This window comes from Lygodium microphyllum, chromosome 23, assembly GCF_053477565.2.
Source record: "Lygodium microphyllum isolate KBCC chromosome 23, Lygodium_microphyllum_v1.1.10, whole genome shotgun sequence".
Classification (NCBI taxonomy): domain Eukaryota; kingdom Viridiplantae; phylum Streptophyta; class Polypodiopsida; order Schizaeales; family Lygodiaceae; genus Lygodium; species Lygodium microphyllum.
In genome coordinates this window covers 18,403,416-18,418,782 of record NC_141157.1, presented here as the reverse complement: position 1 = coordinate 18,418,782, position 15,367 = coordinate 18,403,416, and positions in this window count along the sequence as shown.

Genomic DNA, 15,367 nt, shown 5'->3' with positions numbered 1-15,367 from the left:
ATCCAAGTTCTTATGGTTAATCTCTTCCTACAGAAGAGCACTCTCTACATCAGGCAAGTTCAAAGTAGTAGCAGGAGTACATAAGGCAATGCGGAATACATCCCATGACTCACTTAGAGTCCCAAGCAAAAACAATGGAGTAACCTCATCATTGAAGGTAATGCCCTATGAAGTCAAGTTCTTGAGAATAGCATGGAACTGGCTCAAATGAGCAGACATCGTCATATTCTCCTTCATGCGCAGGTCCATAAGTTGCTTCAGCCAATACATCTGACTTGCTGGACTTTTCTTATCATAAAGGTTCTTGATCTTATTCCAAAGTTGCCAAGCACTCTGTGCTTCCTCAACCATATTGTAATGCACCTGTTCAGTGAGAGACAAGATGAGGGTGGACTTTCATAACTTATCAAGCTCCATCTATTCGTCATCAGTCATAGTTTTAGGCTGCTCGTCACCCATCCTTAGTGGCTTTATCTACGATTTCTGCACCAATATCTGCCAAACTTGGCTCTTCCAATAGGCATAATTTGTACCATCAAGCTTAGTGATGCTGAAGATAGCACTATCAGTGGAAGAAGATACCATACTATAGTCCAAAATGGTGCAGATAATTCAAAAGTGCTTGCTATTTTTTTATGTGTAGATAACCAAATTACCACCAAAACCAAGGCAAAATGACCACGAACTGATAGTTAATGATGCTACCCACCAAATACCATCAAAATTATATAAAGCCAGGATGATTCAACATGAAAAATACATCATAGTCCATGCATAATTGCTTACTGTAATAAATTACAGCCAAGTATAATGAGAGCAAACTATAAGCAAAATAAATGCACCAAGTCAACCATTGACTGTCAAAGCATAATCGACATCAAGCAAGCATAAATCAGCAAGTGACAGTCATACAGACATCAAGCAAACACCCAAGCATGTCAAATGAATTCTTCAGTAAGCCGGCACACCCCTTGTGTAATAGGGAAAAGTGTACACAACACTGGCAAGACTTGATACAAATAGGTATATGCTCAAGGAGTGTAAAGCCCAAATCAACCCAAATACATCTATGAGGACCATGGCATATCAACCATGCAACATCAAAGTGAAGATTCCAGTCTCAAGTGTCAGAATGCTCAAGTACCATAACCCACTTGCTCTATGTATGTCAAGCATATCAAGACGCTCCCACTGGCACAAAAGCCATAAATGTCAAGCAAGAAAGCTCTAACAAAGCATGTAAGAGTGCACCAGTGTGACAAGTGTCCAAGATCAAGCATCAACGAGACATCCCAAGTATATACACTCCATAGCATCCATACATAGCATTTGTAGACATCAAGTATATCCAAACTGTAACTCTGGCAAGCCAAGAAATAGCCAAGCCTAGGCAATCAAATGTCAAGCCCAAGTAAGCCGCAATAGCAATCAACTCCAAGACAAAGTAACTAGCATGTACAGAGATGGCATAAGCTAAGCATGACAAGACCGGTCAGACATAAGTGAGGTACATGCCAAAGTACATCTAAAGATGAAGATTCAAGTGCTACAAAGAGGAGCTCAAGCTCAGCCAATGATCCGAAGCAATATCAAGCTCACAGTCGATCCCCAATGATCAATACATCAAAGTACATCTCCCAAGCACATCCTAATTGCAAGAGGCAAAGACAAACATGAAGTAATAGGCTTCAGGCCACTATTGTACAACACTAATTTATTGTTGAAAACTGTGATTTTTCAGCCCAAAAATCAATCCAAGATCATGGCAAAACATATGCCTTGCATCCCTCAACAATCGGTCATCAATAGGCATCAAATCGCTTAACTAGGAAGCTCCAAACAAGCATAGGCATCAATTGCTAGTGTAGCATTGACATTTAGTGTTTGTAAGCTGCTGTAAACTGGTTCAAAACTGTATTACAAGGCCTCATATCAATATTCAAGGCTTGGGAGGCTTCAAAGCATGTCAAGCATCATTGGCAAGGTTGCCACAATGATTAGGAAGTATGCCAGGATCATCAACAAGTTGAAGTTGTGCTGTCCACGGGCTACCAAGAATCAACACAAATTCATGCTGCTTGGCTGGAGGGTTTGCTGCTTCTACTGATCTGATTCAGGGTGCTCTAGGGCTTTACCACGTGTCTGATTCAGGGTGCTCCAAGGCTTTACCACATGTCAAGGGAGGCACGCAAGAAGCCTCAAGTAGCCACAAGAGGTCTATGATGAGATATGAAGCAAAAAAGCTTCAATGGTGATGCCCCCTTTCTCTTCTCAGACTTGTAGACCTGTGAACTCAATGAAACCCTGAAACAAATGAAAAAGTAACTCTACTGCAATGCCTTGAGGGTGCCCAAAAGGGTCGGGTAGGTGCTCGAGAAGCCAAGGTGTGACAAGAGCTCGAGCAATCACAATGTGTAATCGATCCTTTATTTAAACTGTCACTAAAAGAATAAAGAATAAAGTGACAATGACAGGTGCCCACCACACCTGCAGTGAGCAATGGTGGGTACTATCAGTGTAGTAATACACGGGCGGCTAGACGGAGGAGCCTTTACCCCTAACAATTAGGATGATCAACAGGAGGCTACATACTAATACACAATCTAACCCTTGCATCTTCACACTTATGACATGACATACATACATACAACCAAAAGGAGAGTTGGAAACACTTGGCCCATTCAGCAATTGGTCATGGTTGAAAGTCATTGGCGTACTAGATGTTGGAGTCGCTCATTGTCGCTCGAGGAGTCGATGTCGACTGTAGGGCACACCACAGCACGTCACAACATACATCAACACAGTCAGGACCATGTAGCAACACCTAGGGAGGTACCCGTATAGGTGAACACCGCCAAGTTATTATCTACGAAGCATGTAGCTCTCAATCTCATGAATCACTCAAATTAAGGATGATAGAACACTCACCCATATACAAACATCACTCAAAGAGAGATGATAGGAACCCATAACTCACACGTAAATTAGAAATCAACAAGATTAAGGGCGTAGAGAGAGAGTATACTAGCATGCACAGTTGATGGTGCGTAGAAGAGAGTGACATGTCATATTATGGTTGCAGAGGCCCGTCTCATGTGTGCATAGGGAAACAAGAACGTATACTATCACCAATTTTCATAATGTCCCTCAAACCTCACCTCTCGGTTTGTTGAATTAGAAGATTTGCTACAATTAGTCTCTCCCTCTGTCTTACACTCTATTGATAAATATAGGAGGAAAGCCCGAATCTTGACATCCATTGATGTAATCCTCATTGTTACTTATGTGAAGATTATATGCCTTGTGCACAATTGATGGTGCAATTGTGCATTTCGCCGTGTACTAGCACACACTCCATTCACATAGCCCACCTCTCCATTAAATCAAAGAGAAATGAACCGGTCACTCATCCCACCCTCTGTCTCATGCGATGATGATGAATATAGAGGGCAGCCCATACTCACATCCCTATCCTCTTAGGATGAAAGCTCGTATCACCCTCAATAGTTGTCGATGAAGATCAGCTTCAGTTTACTGACGACATTGAGTATGTGTTGATGAGGAGGCATACCCAAGGAGGTAGCCAATAAATTAGAAACTTGGACTCGATAAAGATCTTCTCTCTATTGTACAAGTCAAATGGTCTCTGAAAGCACAGGGACAAAATGCAACAAGGGAGGGTGCTTCAGAACTATACCCTAGAAGGACCAACAAAAGGTTCAATTGATTTGGACTATGGGGTGTCACCACCTTTTCCACAACTAGCTTCCTATCCAAGGGCAATAAGTAAATGATAGACTTGCGGTGAGAAACTCAAAGGACTGAGGGCCATGAACCCTAAAAAGAGTCATAAATCTTAAAAATAACAAAAACACGAGTAGACACTTGGAAATACACACAACACAAGACTCAACAAAGAGCAAAAGATAGCTCGAAGGTCTTTTAAAAACAAAGACCACAAAGCATATAACAAAAATTCAACCTTGTAGGAGAAGATAAAGAGATCTATTCAACCATTGAAAGCCTAACAGTTGATGCACTTATGTGCAACCAATGGGACTTGTCATGTATAGCTCTTTTGAGACGGTTTTGACTGACCCACTTCTGTACCCATAGAGTTCTTGATAAAACACTAGCAACAAAAAAACCTAGGTCCTAACAAACCCCTCACTTGACCCTAAGGTTGCCCAAGGGAGTGATACTAGATCAAGGTTTAGAGATCATGCATATTGAATGCCCTTGTCCATTTGAGGATCCACCATGACCAACATATGCTATAGGACATTCAAATCATCCTCCAAATCATTACAACCTACACTAGGCCAAGTCACAACTCTGAAAAATTCAATCAAGGTGCTTTGTCATGATTCGCTTGCATACCTTTATTGGGACTAAAAGAGATGATCTTTAAGTAAATGCAGGTACAAAATGAAGACACCAAATAATGGTTTGAATCTCTCTCGAAATAGACACGATGGAAGCACCCTCTAATCTCATAGCACATTGGGCACCCGTATATGTAGTGCTCCTTGGTCTTTGACCCCAGTTGGTAGTTCCAATCCTAGAGGGGAAGGGAATATGCTCCATAGGGACTTGTCTCTATCTGTAATTGATGTGAGGATGTGTGGATTTGACCAATGGTGCACTATACCCTATGATACATGTATATATGCTTTTGGTAGAAAGCCATCTTTGTTCCCAGATCCTAAGCAAGTGCCAAACAAGTTGTGGTTATATGTCATCGAACAATGTCCATTCTAATCATCTTGTTGAGTTGCCCTAAATTGGAGCTCTAAGAAAGGGGAATCCAAGCTATGTTGTAGAGGTGGAAGGTGATCCATATGTGGCCCATGTGGTTGCAACCATGTGTTTTTCTGAGCATACTATCACTTAGTCTTGGTACAATTGATCAATAATGGGACATTAGTTGGAATCTTATTCTTTCAAGAGTTCCAATGCTCGTTGACACAACCATCTCTCACATAGTTGACCCACATCTCAATCTCCAAGCCATTCACTCTCTCCTCACAATCCCAATGCAAGCAAGAAAACAAATGATTCAAGAGTTTCTAATAGGCTTACGTTCTCACCTTCATGCATTGTAGTTTCAATGCCTCCATGGGTTTATCATTGGCCATACAATTCAAGTGGTGCTTCTCAATGCACTTCCACTACTCGATATTTGATCAATCCACAAGCACTCCATCGAAAATATGAAAAGGAAAGAAGGAGAGGTGGAAATCTCAACCTTAAACCATGCCTCTCACACTCCAAGATATGAAAGAAGAAGGGGAAGAAAAGACGAATGAAAAAGAGAAGAGTGCTTTATTTTCCAAGTCCTTCACTCACTCCACTTTCTCACTCTTCATCGGTCTCCACAAGGTGCTCAAGAGGCTAAGATGGAAGTCAGGAGAAGGCTTATTGTCATGGAAGAATGTGCTCTTTCATTTACGTTTTTGGCTTTTATTATACCTTAGGATTAGGGTTAAGATTTCCACCAATGAGTTGGGCATCTTACCCACTTTCGTGGTTTTTTAATTGGCTCTTTTTTCTAAAGTAAATACAAATTATTTTGCCCATAACCTAGCATATTTATCGAAAGTGAATGCAAATTTTTTTGCCCATAACCTAACCTCCATTGCAGGTCAGGAGAAGGCTTATTGTCATGGAAGAATGAGCTCTTTCATTTACATTTCTGGCTTTTATTATACCTTAGGATTAAGGTTAAGATTTCCACCAATGAGTTGGGCATCTTACCCACTTTCGTGGCTTTTTAATTGGCTCTTTTTGCTAAAGTGAATACAAATTATTTTGCCCTTAACCTAACATGTTTATCGAAAGTGAATGTAATTTTTTTTGCCCATAACCTAACCTCCATTGCAGGTCTTCCTAACTCATTTCATGATATGTTATAATTTTCACGAGAGTGAGCTTGGCTCTCAAATAATGCCACAAAAATAAATATGCAACCACAAGAATTAGTTATTGGAATACATTGTAGTTGCACATTGCGATAACATTATCCAACTCAAAAAGAAAATCCTCATCGAACTAATATGGAAAGGATTGTCCTTGATGAGCGGAGAAAGTTCTTGAAGAGGATAATAGGGAGATGTTATAAGTAGGTCAATTAAAAGTGTTGAATTTGACTGACTGCTTTTTGAAGGATTGGGTCTCTAACAATTTCAATAGCGAGTGTTAGTTCAAATAATTGGACTATTTCTTACGTGTCTTTTCTACCTTGCTTTCGTGGTTAGCTCGACGGCATTAAGGTGAATGAAAAAGAGAGAGAAGTGCAAGTGACTCAGGGAGACGTGTCTAACCATAGGTGAGTCGAGCTCCCTAGGTGCGTATCTTGTAGTGCTTGTAACAATGTCAATTGTGTTGATTATACTAAAACGAGTCATTATTAATAAATGGTTTATTCTTTTTATTCTAAGGCAATAAATAGTGTCTTTCTTGGATATGCACAAGACAGAAAGGCCTACAAGCGCTATAATCTCTCTACTCGAGAGACTTTGATCAGCAGAGATGTAGTTTTTGATGAGCTAGCCTCTTAGTATGGTGCTCCGAATGTAGTGGTTTTTGATGCATCAATCAACTCTACTCATGCTGAAAACTACCCTTCAGTTAGCACTACATTTAGTGGCCTTTAGGTAGTGGTTCATCTATTGTTAGTCCTTGAACATGATGGTTGTGTAGGTAGTGGTTCATCTATTGTTAGTCCTTGAACATGATGGTTGTGTAGTTATGACATTGGATCTACTAACATGGATATGTCAATGAGGGGGAGATTGGATAAAGGCAAGGAAAAATTACTTGATGATGTTAATGGCCTACTTACATCTGGATATGAGTCACCTGGTAGTGATAGCCTTGACAATGGCTTGGGCATACCATCAGTTATGATGCTTGGTGTAAGGCAGAGCAGGTTGTGTCGCCTCATGAGAGGCAATCGTATAGTGAACCATAGTTGAAAGGATCTGTAAGGGTCAAGAAACCAATTGATAGGCTGATATATAGTGGGTATTTAGCCAAACATTATGCATATATGAGTAAAGTCCCACGCTACAAAGAGCCTATGAAATTCAATGAGGTAGTTAGAGATAAAATTGGTGTGCTGCCATGGATAAGGAATATGCAGCAATGGTTGAAAATAACACATGGGAATTTGTCTATCTACCTGAGGGCAAAGTACCCATTGGCTGTGAATGGGTTTACAAAGTGAAGTGTAAGACAGATGGTGCATTGGAAATGTATAAAGCATGCCTGGTTGCAAAGGGATATGCACATCATCAATACGGATTGGACTATGAGGAAACTTTCAACCCAATTGCCACCAAGTTGGCAACAATGAGAACAATAATTGCATTAGTAGCTTCAAAGGCATGTAGCCTTTGGCAAATGGACGTGAAAAATACCTTTCTAAATGACGACTTGGCTAAGGAGGTTTATATGAAATAGCACGAGGGATATGTATATCTTGACTATCCCAAACATGTGCAGGTTGAAAAAGGCCTTGTATGGCTTGAAACAAAGCACCGAGAGCATGGAATGCTCGCATTAGCAAGTATTCACAGCAGCTTGGTTTTCAAATGGGTCATGCAAACTACAACTTGTTTACGAAGAAGATAAAAAATGTATGTTTTTCTGGTGGTTTACATGGATGATCTGATCATCATTGGAGATGATGATCATGGGATTGCTGAAATTAAAGCAATGTTACAAGCTGAGTTCAAGGTGAAAGATCTTGGAGAATTGAAGTACTTTCTTGGGATTGAGGTTGTGTCTACACCTCATGGTATATGGCTGCTCCAAAAACAATATGCTCATGATATGCTGCTGAAATATGGGATGATGGAATGTAAACCCATGGAAACACCATTGGATCAGAACATCAAACTTGCAGTTGATGTTGGGAATGAAATAGAGAATGTCATTATGTATAGATAGATGGTGGGTAGCTTGATATACCTCACTATCACTCGTCCTGACTTGAGCTATGCAGTGGGGTTGATTAGACAATCCATGCAAAAACCTCATAAGCCACATTTAGATGCTATCAAGAGAATCATGCGTTATGTCAAAGGTACTGTAACTATGGATTATTTTATGAGCATGGGAAATCACTTGACTTGAAAGGTTATACAGATATTGATTGGGCTAGTTGTGTCTATGATAGAAAGTTAACCAATGGTTATGCTTTTAGCTTGGGTAGTCGTACAATCAGCTACTGGAGTAGTAAGAAACAACCAACCATTGCATTGTCTAGCATAGAGGTAGAATACAAGGGTGCAGCCTTAGCAGCTTGCAAAGTAGTTTGGCTTATGAAACTACTACATGAATTGGGTATTTAGTAGGACAACAAAGTCACATTGCATTGTGACAATCTTAGTAGCATGATGCTAGCTAGCAACCTTGTCTATAATACAAGATCTAAACACATAGAGGTTCATTACCATTTCATTAGGGAAATGGTACTTGCTGGATAGATTGATCTACTTCATGTGAAGACAAAAGACTAGGTAGTAGACATCTTTATGAAATCATTTGGTAGAGATAAGTTTGTTCATTTCAAAGAGCTACTTGGAGTAGTAAAATAGTTAGTTTGAGCTTGAGGGGGACTATTGAGATTCAAGCTCATGATCACCGACACCGACTCTACCTTGACATCAGTAGTCTTAGTTGTCGTCATCTATCATGTGTGTCTAATAAATGAGTTAGAGACTCAACTATAGTTAGTGACATAGTTAGTTAGTAGACTAGATTGTTAAGTATGTGTGGCTAGACTTTAGTCTATGAGTTATGAATAATGAAGAGAAGAACATGAGAGTACTCTACTCTCTCTGTGGGTTTTCAATGTCTGTGTCTTTCTCTCTCCCTCTAAAACTTTGACACATGCAATGAGTGTTAATCATTGCAAGAGAGCATCACATGAGAAACTACAACTCAATTTGTAATATTTTGGTTATTAAATCCCTCCATCTCCCTCTTTTCTATTGCTGCATCGGTTAGCATGGAATGGGTAGATCTAAATGAACTAGAAGGAGAGTTACATTAAAGAAAGAGAGAGTGGGGGTGGCCCACAACCTAGCTCTTTGTTATCCTACCACCAGTGGTGGGAGAGAGATGAGAGTCTAGGGAGGTGGTGGGCTAATTAATGTTAGGTAGTGGAGGCTGCATAATTTTTAAACCATTTTGAGCTTTTGATTTATCAACAAAAGAACCGACGCATAGATACATGCATACACACATCCACACCTGCACATGTGCACAAACCTTGTACACTTGCACCATGTTCGTATACACACACACATGCACATGCACCTAGGATATTTGCACACCTGCACACATGCACATGAGGCTCACACTCCCCACATAAATGCACATGACTCATGGAACTAGCATCCATTCACACGCATTAGTACTCTTGCACACCAGTACCAATACCCTTGCACATGTACACATAGAACTTTGTCCACACACCCTTGCACATGCTAACCATATATATACACCTTAGCACTAGCACATAAACACCTTGCACATCCCACCCTTGTGCACAAAATCCTCATATGTACCCATAGACAAACACACATCCTTGCATGTAGACACCTATACACCCTCTCACATGCACGTGTATAGGCACATGTACATAGACATGTGCACATGACACTAGTGCATGTACAAAAGACCCCTACATTGGTGCACACGAATCTAAGGGCCCCTACACTTGCACATCTACCCATAGCCAATCATACATAGCTTCCCTCACGTGCACATGCATGTACACATAATTGATTGCACATGCATAGAACCCATGCACATAGGCTTAGACACTCAAACTTAGGCACAAACACAAGGTACCCCTACACATAAATACCTACACAAACAATTGCACATGGCCCTTGTGCACTTGCACATAGATGCATGCACACATGCACTTGTACACAAGTCCTTACACTCGCACACATGCAAGTGTGCACTTGCACACAATCCCTTGCACTCGCACCATGAACATACAGACTATCATATGTGCATGTGTGCATGTGCATACAACCCCATGTACTAGGACCCTTGCACATATTCCCTTGCACATGCACACTCACAAGTGCACATGCACATAGGTAATCTCACATAGGTATTAACACTTAGACCTTTCCCACACACTCTCGCACTTGCATGCATGCACACATGCACTCATACACAACTCCTTGCACCTAGAATCCCTACACACATAGTCAATTGCACATATTCTCCTACGTGTGCATGTACATCCCTGCATGTGCATGCAAGTCATCACACATAGGTATTAGCACTTAGGACATTGCACAACACCCTCACACATGTGCACATGCACATGCACATGTGCACATAGACCTCACACGTGCACTTGCACATATACACATGCATAGACTTGTGCACACATGCATGGGTGCACGTGACCTGTGCACACATGCACATGGACCATTGCATAGGCACACAATAGCCCTACAAATAGACACATCACATGTCACACTTGCACATACATGCACCCACACTCACATGATTGCATGTTACCCTCTCACACACACAAATGCATTGCAATTAAAAAGCACTACATGGTGCATTGTGCATACATGTATCCACACAATACCCCTACATACTCCCGCATGCCTTAGCTACATGCACCACTGCATTTACATCATCTTAGTGCCCATAAAACCTAGTACTCTCTCATCACACGTGTGTCTTAGCCTCTAACCAAGCACACTATAGATGCATTCATGTATGCACTAAAAATACTTGTGTGCATTTGAGTGCATATAAGTGCATAGGTGCATGTGCACTACACTATGCATTAGTGTGTTACTGGCCTGCCTAGGTGCACTTGTGCATTAAACCTTGCACATGAACATTGATATCTCTTTACTACACCCATTAGAGCACATCACACACACTAAAGGGACCCATGAATGCATTAGGATGCGCTGAGGTTTCAAAACTGTCCACACCCACATACACTAGTGCACTAGTTCAGTACACCTTAGGGACTCACAAGCACACACATGCATGAGAGCAACACGAGCACTAGTACCCCCTTGGTGCAGTGCATGTACATTCATAACTGATCATGTACATTTGTAACTGACCATGTACACACTTAGGCACATCCCATATTAGTACACATAGGCTAGGCACAAGTGCACTAACATTTAGGTATAGCTTAGGGGACTTAGCGCACCCACACACTAAACACCTTATCCTTACACCTTAAGGTAGTGCACAATTGTCCCTTGGAACACATTATACCATTGGCCATACTTGCATTTTAGTAGCATACCTAATTTCTTAGTACACTTAGGGTGCGTATGTGCACTAACCTACTTTCCTTCCATCATAGACACACACACATGCAATCATACCTTTGTGCACATAAAGGTTGCACTCACATACCACCATGGAGACCACCAAAAGTGCTGCGAATAACTCAAGAGGAAATTCTAATAACTTCCATGCCACAGCCAATAGCTTTCAAGAAGCTACAAGCTTTGATGGTTCAAGCATCACTCCCAAAGCATTACAATGAAGGCTATTAGAATTGAGGGGACAAGGTATGCTTGCCCTCGACCACCTGGTTGATCTCAACAATGACATCAAGCTGTAGCTTGCCACTATGCAAGCAGAAATGGATAGCATTCGTAGGGTATTGTTCAACATAGGAGCAATTGGCTTGTCATCAAAATCTCTATTTGATTTGGTGCAATGAAGACTATTTGACATGTTACAAATGCTCCAAGTCAGAATGCATATTGCACAAACCATCCTAACTGGGATAGGAACCACATGAACCCATAGAGACCAAGCTAGAATCCCTTTAGTGGCCAAACAAGTAGACAAATATTGAGCTAATGAAGACCCTTACAGTTTCATAGAACAATTTAAGCAAGTCTGATAAAAAAATAACCATGTGGGTGATGCCAAGCAAGCTCAAGCATTTGGACTTTGCCTAGGTGAAAAAGGGTGCACTTGATTTATAGGTCTTGATGCCACAAAGAAGGCCTCTTTTGTACTGCTAAAGCCTTGTTTATCAAGCATTCTATTGAAGCTAGTTATAGGGACAATCTCATTGTTAGGCTAATGAATATAGAACAACAAGAAGGGGAGAGCATGAAAGATTACGTCTCCAAGGTCAGAGCCTATTTAAACACATACCCCTAGCAAAGAGACCCACACCTGATGCAATCACAAAAGCCTTCACCAAAGGCATCTGCAATGAAATCATGTATGAAATCTTAGATGATAACTCTCAATATAAATTGCTTTGTCATCAATGATGTCCTTGATGAGGCTATCCATGTGGATGGCCTACACAAAGAGTGCAGTAGGGACAAAAAAATAATGGGATCCCATCTAGAAAGCCACATAAGGAAAACATAGACATAGAATAAAGAAACACTGGAATTAATGGTTTGAGGTTTAAAAAAAACATCAAGAGTTGCTTGGGATGGCATAATCTCTAAAATCCTCGAAACCATATTTCCAAAATGTACAGTGCATGCATTGTGGTGGAGAGCATCTTCCCTCAGAATGCTTTAGACCACCAAGAATGTGTAGAAATTGTGGGTGTTGGACATGAGGCCATATATTGCAGAGCCCTGTGAAGACTCTTGAGCCCTAAGTTTGCCTATCAATGTTATAATCGCAGTGCCACTTAAAGCCCTAGGTAGCCCCCATTTGCTCCATGATTGGCTTTAATGGCTCCTCTAGACCAAAAGCAACCACCCAAGATGTTGAGATCAACCCCTCTGGTATTCATAGGCCCTCATCGATGCCCATTATTACACACCCGCCTAGCAATGCCCTAATCCACTTCATTGAAGAACTCAAGGAAGAGGACGAATATATAAATCCTTTTTTCTATTACAATGATGAAGGACATCCCATCATGTTGCCAGTGTCGATTATGACATTGGGATGAGGCCGTGGCTAAGGCATGTCTCTAACTTGAGAACTCATCGTGTGTTGCATGGATATGTCCATAGAAATAGGAGTAAGCCAAAGCCAACAATGTTGATCAATGCTACCCCAAATTTGGAATTACATACATGTACCCAAACTACCTCCATCGCAAGGAAAGTAGTAACTATTGTGCCATCAATACCCTTAAGCTTATTTGTCATAGAAATGCTACATGATGAAGAAAGTAACCCATTCCAGTGCATGCTATCACTTGCATTCAAAAGAAAAATAGGGGGAGTCAATCTTAGGGACCCATAATGATGAATGGAATAGCAATCAATACAAAGAATGAAAAAAAGAGAAGAAAAAGGGTTGACCTAAAGTTCAACAGTGAAGGGCTCACATCTCCACCTCAAATAGCTAATGTTTCCAATGTCGAGAATACTACAATTGGATCCCAAATCATAAAAGAAACCCTCGCATAAGGATAACTCCTACCCAAACCCTATCCAGTAACTCACCACAATCAAGGTTAAGGAATGGGTAAGGGAAACACAAGAAGAAATGCATATCAATCAAGCTAATGAAATTATTAGCATTCCTAGCTTGTCCCCACTATCCCATGCTTCTCTCCCGACAAGAGCATGATAGCTTGAGGAAATTTCCACGGAGCCACCAATTGATTTGTAGCACCAAGAACAAGATATTTCTCTCTCTCTAGATGCAAGTCGCTCACCATATGGATATAACAATCACACCCACCATTATCACAACCCTTGCATCATCTAACATTTCCATTCCACTTTAGAACTCTATCAAAGGTAGTTTGATGATTTGGCAGGCATTGAAAAACTGGGTGAAAGGCCCAAAGATTAGAAACCTAACCCAATCACACCATATATCACTACTCGAAGTTAGTATCTCTCCAATCCTCAATGTCTTAGGGGTTGACACATTATGGGAAGTAGCTAAGAACTACATGCTATGCTTCTTGTAAAAGCCCTTGGAAACACTACATAGTGACTCATCAGGAATAGTAGACACTAGAGCTAGTGTAAGTATCATCAATCAAAGTGTACTTCAAGCCTTGGGAAACCCTTTGATTGAACTAGTGCATTTGAATTTTACTGTGGTTGATAGATTTAAGGTTAGACCCTTGGGAATCTTAAGGAATTGGTCAGATGGGAGTACAATTCAAAGTAAATTCTATTATCATGAATGGTATAAACTATGAAATGTTGCTTAGTCAACCTTGGATGTACAATGCACATCTCATTGAAAACTGGGGTAATGATTTAGTCTTTCTTGGAAATCAAAAGAAGGTAGTCCGCATCAAGATAGAATCTTGGAAAACATCCCTTGTCGACCTAGACATGATCTCTATGCTATTGCGAGGTGACACTAATGATCCACTGACCATGCACCCAATGGCCATATACATTCCCTCCCTTGAAGATGAGCAAGATTGGATGCATATACTTGCAACCCTTGAATTGCTAGTCACTGAGGAATTGGAATATCAATCAGTCCACAAATGCTTGAGCAGAAAGATTCACAACTTGCTACACCTCTCACCATCATGAAACCTTTAACAAATTTTATTTCAGTGCCTCTTTTCATGATGACCCCTAACTCAACCACCACTATTTTCATGTGCAAAATCCTTAGCCAATGGTAGCTATGCTTTTGAAATAGAACAAACACCAATTTAAGCATATTTGAAGAACTCATAACCAGCTCCACATGGTGATGGACTTAACTAGCACCAAGCCTTAATTGGCTTCCACAATGACCTTTTTGTCTCACTAATGCAAGACTAAGGAGTCAATGCTGAGGAACTGAGTGACTCCAAGGACGATCCATCAATTTAGGATGTTGAAGACTCTGATTCTGACTCCATAGATTATGACATTGATGGCCGCACCATTGAGAAAATCTGCTTGGATCCCAAGCCCTCTCACACTTTGCTCATTGATGTTAGGGTCATCAAGATAATGCCCAAATTGGAACGACTTTAAAATATACAAAAAAATGGGACACTAGAGAAATAACCCATGTTCAAACCTTGAGATATTTCTCATAGAAACTAGCAATCATAAAGCCTAGGAGACCACCAGAGCAAGGTATGGCTCCGAAATAGAGGCCAATAGTGATTTTGACCTAGAAATTCCCCAACCCACCCAGTTTGGGCATTGTAAAATGAAACTTCCTAGTCCATTTGTGAAGAAAATGGTTGAAGAATGAGATGCACTAAATCGAAATTCAAGAAAAGTGATCAAGAAATCATATTACTGTTGAGATATCGAGCTCCACTCGTGATACGCCAGGGTGACCGTTGTGTATTTATGTCACCGACTTGTCAGTTGAGACGCGGTTGGTACACCGCCCATGAATAATAGCTACATGATAGCTATCCTTATCTACTCTA